Below are 6209 nucleotides of genomic sequence, written 5' to 3' on the forward strand. Positions count from 1 at the left end.
GTACTACTTTGCCATAAAGAAAGATAAACGAGTCACTTGTAGGAAATGGATGCACCTTGAGACTATAATATTAAGTGAAATAAATCAGGCACACAAATATTGCACGGTTTCTCTTATATAAGAAACCCAAAGGATAAACAGAGAGCAAAATAAAAGGTAGATTATGAGAGGTAGGGAAACAACCTTGCTAAAGGGGATCAAAAGATGGGGAAGGAGATGAAAACGTAGTGAAGATGTGTTATGCACATGTACCAACTCCACGCAAGGAATGGGAACATGTACTACCCACGTGGGCTAATAAAAAAGACTTAGCTGTTGCTAGTTGTGCTGCTATAAACATGGGTATGCGTGTATCACTGTAATGGTATGTCTTCAAATCTCTTGGGAAGATACCCAGAAGGGGACTGGATGAATTGAATGAAATTTCTAGTTTTTTTGAGGAATCATCATACTGATTTCCATAGTTAGATTAATTCCTAAGTATTTAATTGTCTTAAGTTAATTGTTTTCCTAATTTCTTTGTTGGTGAATTTATTAGTTACATAAACGCTATTAATTTTTGAGTGTTGGGTTTATATCCTGCTATGCACCTAACTTTGGTTATTTTAGGAATATTTTGGTGGAATATTTATGATTATTTATGTAAAGGATCATGTCATCTGCAAGTAATGATAATTTAATTGGGCACTAATAATTGTTTTCAGGTGAATTTTACTTCTCTTGTTTTGAGAGAGTCAACTGTTAAGGTTATACTTACTCAAAGAAACAGACTTTCAACCTGTTCACTTGTGACAGGAACTAAACATTCATTAAATTATTCTGTGTAAGGAAATGGAATAAGCTTTGTAAATTATTAAAGCAGTGAATTCTTATTACAAAATTAGAAAATACTAAAATCATATGAAGATGTCACCCATAATCTTTTCACCAAATACCTTGTTGACATTTTGAGATATTTTCCTTCTTTTGCACCTCACTTTTTCTGTTCATGTTGTTATTTGAATCCTTTATGCATTCTTGCATTATTACAACTACTGTTATTTTATATTAACACTAACATTTTATTTCCCAGTTAACATTTTATTATACTTTTTTCATCTCAGCCATTAATTTAAAAAGCAGCACAACATAAACAAACACATGGTACATAGAATAATATATTCTTAAAATATCACTTTGCCATTTGCATGTTGATGCCTATGATACAATCTGTGTTAAACTACATTCATATTCTTTCTCCAACTGTTCTTTATAACACATTTTCTTTCAAAAAATACTCCATTTTCTGGTTCCGGTTCCATCTCATTCTATTACCATTGATTGCATTGCCATATATGGACAAGTTCAGTTAAGTTTTAGTCATGGTTGTGTGTCAGACTAACTGCTAATACAAACATACTTTTGGAGAAATTATCTGTGGTGACTATGCCACATCTCTATCACTGTCTGCTTATTCAGAGATCTCTGAGATTGTTCTTTCTCCTTCAGTTCTACCTTTCACTTATTTACTCATTTGCCAAATATGGGGAGAACTTTTACATGTCAGGCAGTGTAGTAACACTAGACTATACTGGTGAATAGGACACAACTTCGACAGTCAGTTATAACGATGGGATAAATGCTAAGTGTCATAAATCAAAGAAATGATGGCAGAAAGAACAGAAGCAATCATTTTTCTTAGGGGACCAGAAAGCACTGTTTGTGAATATTGTTTCTGCAATAGTTTTGTGCTACTACAACTCACAAAGAAAATAGGTCACAGCTGTGGAGGTCCAAGGACATAGCTGCTGAATTGGTCCAGCTCTGCAGAAAGCTTTGTTTCTCAGATGAATCATGTAATAGCAGAGTCATGTGTACGGAAGAGCTTGTATCACCAAACAGGAAATCAGACCAAGACTGGAGTGCTGAAATTCCCTCCAAGGGTGCACTGCCACTGACCCCAGGATCAGTAGTCCTACCTATCAGAGGGTCTTCCAACTCCTAATACCGCTTCTCTGCCTTCAACTACAATTAGCTGTTGGGTGACACTCAGTCGGCCCCAAATCGTAGCAGTGTCACCGACACTAATACTGCCAGCCCAGAATGTGACTGCACGGCCAGAAGATGAAGATTTCGTTGTTGCAAAGACAGTTCCCAAATATAATTTTAGTAACTCATGCCAATTTAGGAATGAGCTATTTCGGAGGCAGGCAATTTTTAAAGAGACAGAGTAAGCTCTAGACCAAGTCCAGTCTCTTAAGTGGATACGAAGCTAGGCAAACTCATTTAGCTGCAGACGCTCACTCAGAAAGTTGTCCCATGTACAGGCAGCCCAATGCATAGAGCCTTCAGGCACGGGAAGCATCTGTCAGTACGATAGACTCATTGTGAGGAGAAGGTCCAGCCAGGCAGGTGAGTGCAGCACAGAATTTTGGGTAGAGTGCCAGACATCAGAACTTCCTGTGTATAAGAGAACTGTGCATAGGAAGTACTGGAGGCAGAATCCAGACTTGGGCAAGGCCCCCAGTCCTTGTCTTTGAATTCAGAAGCTCTCACTGCAACTTGGAAAGACACTGGAGTTCAGTAGATTTAACATGTAAGAAAATCTAATTGGAGAAAAGCCAGATGGAATTCTGAGTGCACATCTACATGTACCTTAAGGAGGGTTGTATTAACAGGAAAAGGACCCATTTCAGACACCAGCCCCATTGAAAGTATGATCAGGTTAGACTTCCAGGTTTACTGAATTAGGGGAGTGGGCTGTGCTTATTCCATGCTCTCTTGTAGGAGCCAGGATCTTTGCAAAGGAGCTCGTCAGTCTCCCGAGAAGTGGCTGAGGAAAGACAAGACTCCACGTTCTGCTCTTCACATTGGTTTGTGAGCTGTCAGCAGGTGTTGACTTTGTGGATTCATGACATTCAAGTTTAGAAAATGAGTAAACTTTTAAAATCAGTTCTATCCTTAAGTTTCATTGCTAGAAGGAATTTCTGTCAATGGTTTCCAAATAAGAATCTGAGGGAAACACAAGAAATTCCCACAAATTATTTATTTTAGGAATTCATTTCCTGATTCAAGAATCCCAGACTATGAAGCAACAGGCAGCAGCTTACAGATGGTATCTACGACTTGTGTAAGTGGTCAGATGCAGAAACTTCTCCTAATCAAGAGTTTTTTTTCCTGATGTTGCAGTATTTTTAGAGTTCTGTGTTTTCTTATTACATTTATTAAAGACAGATTATTAAATTAATATATGATCATGAAAACATTTCAAAAAGTGCAGTTTAAGTATCTATCTGTAATTACACTTAGTTTCACAACTTAACACATCAAGCGTTTAAGCTTTTCAGTTTTAATTTTCAAAATGAGGATGTCCAGAGCCAGAGTAGAGCATCTGAGACCTTTCCATTGGAGGAGAAACGCTTTCTTTACATATGACATTTCGCAGAAAAGTGAAATAGGGCTGGGACTGACCCGACAGCTAGTGGAAATTTCTTTTCTTGAGACATCAAAGGTCAGGGTCGTTTCTAAGTAAACTTGTGTAATACTTAAGAAAAACCTATTAATAAAACTATGACTCACTCACACAATGGGACACCATGCTTGTAGTATGAAGAAGAGAAAAATGGTTCCTTATTCATTAACGTGAAATGATATTCAGGATTTACTAAGTGAAAACAAAAGTAAGCTGTAGCAAAGGGTTTTGTCTGTTTTGAGTTGAAAAAGAGGTAAAGGTAAATGGATAGAGAGATGTGTTCACTAGCTCTCTAGGAGGAGAGGTTTATTTTGGCTTATGTTTGCGGAGGTCTCAGTCACTGGTTGCTTGGTTCCGTTGCTTTGGGCCTGTGGTGAGGCAGGACATCATGGTGCGTGCAGGTGGAGCAGGTAATCTATTTACTTCATGGCAGGAAGAAAAGAGATGGAGGAGAGGGCTGGGAAGACAATACCTCCTTGTAGGGCACATCCCTGAGGGCATAATTTCCTCCCCTAGAACTCTCCCTTTTCATTATTCTGCTACCTCTCAATAATGCCAAAGGCTGGTGAGCAAGGCTTTAACCAGCAGACCTGTGGGGACATTTGAGATCCAAACTGCTATAACAGATGACTTGCGTCAATGTGTATAAGCAGAGGATTTTTCTGTAGACTATCGAAGATCTGATAACTGTTACCAATAGTTTCTTTTGGGTGGGCAGGAAGAACAGAAGACAAAGGGACTGCAGAAGAGGAGTGCTGCATGGCAGGGTGCAAAGTTCTTATCAACTTTTTTCTCTTCAGTTTGACACTTTTACTATGTGCTGTAGCCTATGACTGTCTCTGTTAAATCAGTCATACAAGCTCAGCACAGTGTATGCTTTATGAAATTGTATCTCCTTTTAATAAAGAGTTCCTTGCTTAGAGATGATTATAGAGATATTTAAGTCATTATTTTACACTTTATATATGAAGATTAATGCCCCTTGCCCACACACACTATAGAAGTTGGATCTAGAAGAGACTCCAGGGCTGTCCTAAGGGTTCTATAAAATATTTTATATATTATTTCAGGGTAAATGTTTCTCCAGTTTCAAATGTGATTATTTAGAAACTTAAAATTTTGTCTAGAATCTTGTACTATACCATATATTCACCCTCTATTTATTTTTTGTCTGAAAGATTATTGAGCATTTTGGTAAATATTAATTTATTCCTCTCCTGGGATTTGAGTGCCCAATGTGGAAGAAAAAAAGAAAAAAAGTGTGAAATGTAATTTCACTTTAGGACATGTGATGTTTAGGACATGTGATGTTTAGGACATGCGATGTTTAGGACATGTGATTTCTTCCCCATAGCAACTGATGACCTTAACTACATGAATCCCTGGAGATGTAGCACACTTGTGGTTGCTTTTGTTTAATCCCCTGAAGATGAAAATAGAATATTTGAAGACACCACTTGTAGTCATGAAAATACTGGAATTTAATATTCTCAGTGATTCTCAGATGAGTCTTGATGATAACTTATAAAAGTAGACTATTCATAAGCTCCAAAAATTATCCATTTCCTGGATTTATATACTTAGGAACATATCTTTCTTCTATTACTTAAAGGTTTCTTACCTTGGAGTCTGCAAAAAGAAGATGGATCTTAACCAAGGAAATTGTGCCTCGTTGTGGAATATATATCCTAGTGTCCAGAAACAATATTTCACTGGGAACATGACCTGAGATAGGACAGAATAAGTATATGTCCTGGCACTGAGTAAGCAAATGAGAAGGAGATGGAGATTTGAGTCAAAGAGTCTATCTTTCCACTAAGAATTGTTTTCTTTTATTGTCAGATTCTGGCCTTTTAAATTTTTATTTCTGATTGCCTAAACTTTTCCACTGTGCCAACTTGCTTCAATGTGGGCTAAAAGTAAACCATTATATTAAGAATATAGAAAAACACGTAAATAATTGACTTGTAATAACACTTCTTGGAAACAAAAACAGCAACAAAAAGATTTGTACAACAAATAAACTTTACCTAACAGTTCTACTTCCAAGGTAATTTTGTAGATTTGGGGAAATCAAATCCACTCCTAGCTTTGAAAACATTCTAAAAGAATTGTGATCAATTTTCTTATTGAAGCCTCTCATGAAAAATGTCTAAAATTAAGTCTACTTACTGCATCAGCTATTTTCTCTCGTGGGTCTTTGACCTCAGGAACTGACTCTACTCTTCTCTATGTACAATTGCTCATCTCCCAAATATCATGGTTTAGGAAAAATGCACCTCCGGAGCTGTTAGACATCAAATGTGCCAAGGTTGTGGTCTTACAACATCGAGGAATGAAGCTGCAAAGAAAAGCAAGAAGTTAGGAGAGTCTTATTGAAATAAGGAGAAGAGCAGCTCCTGGATGTGCAGTAGCGGTCCTGTGAGGGTGGCCCCTGAGGCCCTTTGTCAGGGGTAACCTATACAACTCAGTCACCACGTGGGTACAATGAGGGTCAAACTACAATCAACCTATAGGATTACAAGTACAGCTGTTCAGGCAATATTGATCCTATAAGGAAATGAGTCACATAGCAGGGTGATATGGAAAGGGGGAAGACTTTTTTGGCAAGGGATAGGTCCACATGCTCTGGTCGCCCACCTGGGCGTCTGATGCCTCTCTGAACCTACTGGACCAGGCAGTGCTAATTACAGTATACTCTCAAATTGCTGTTTATCCCTCAGGGAGGCACTCAGGCCTGGCCATTGCGTCTCCATTT

The sequence above is a fragment of the Chinchilla lanigera genome, unplaced genomic scaffold (assembly GCF_000276665.1).
Source record: "Chinchilla lanigera isolate Chin_1 unplaced genomic scaffold, ChiLan1.0 scaffold00026, whole genome shotgun sequence".
NCBI lineage: Eukaryota > Metazoa > Chordata > Mammalia > Rodentia > Chinchillidae > Chinchilla > Chinchilla lanigera.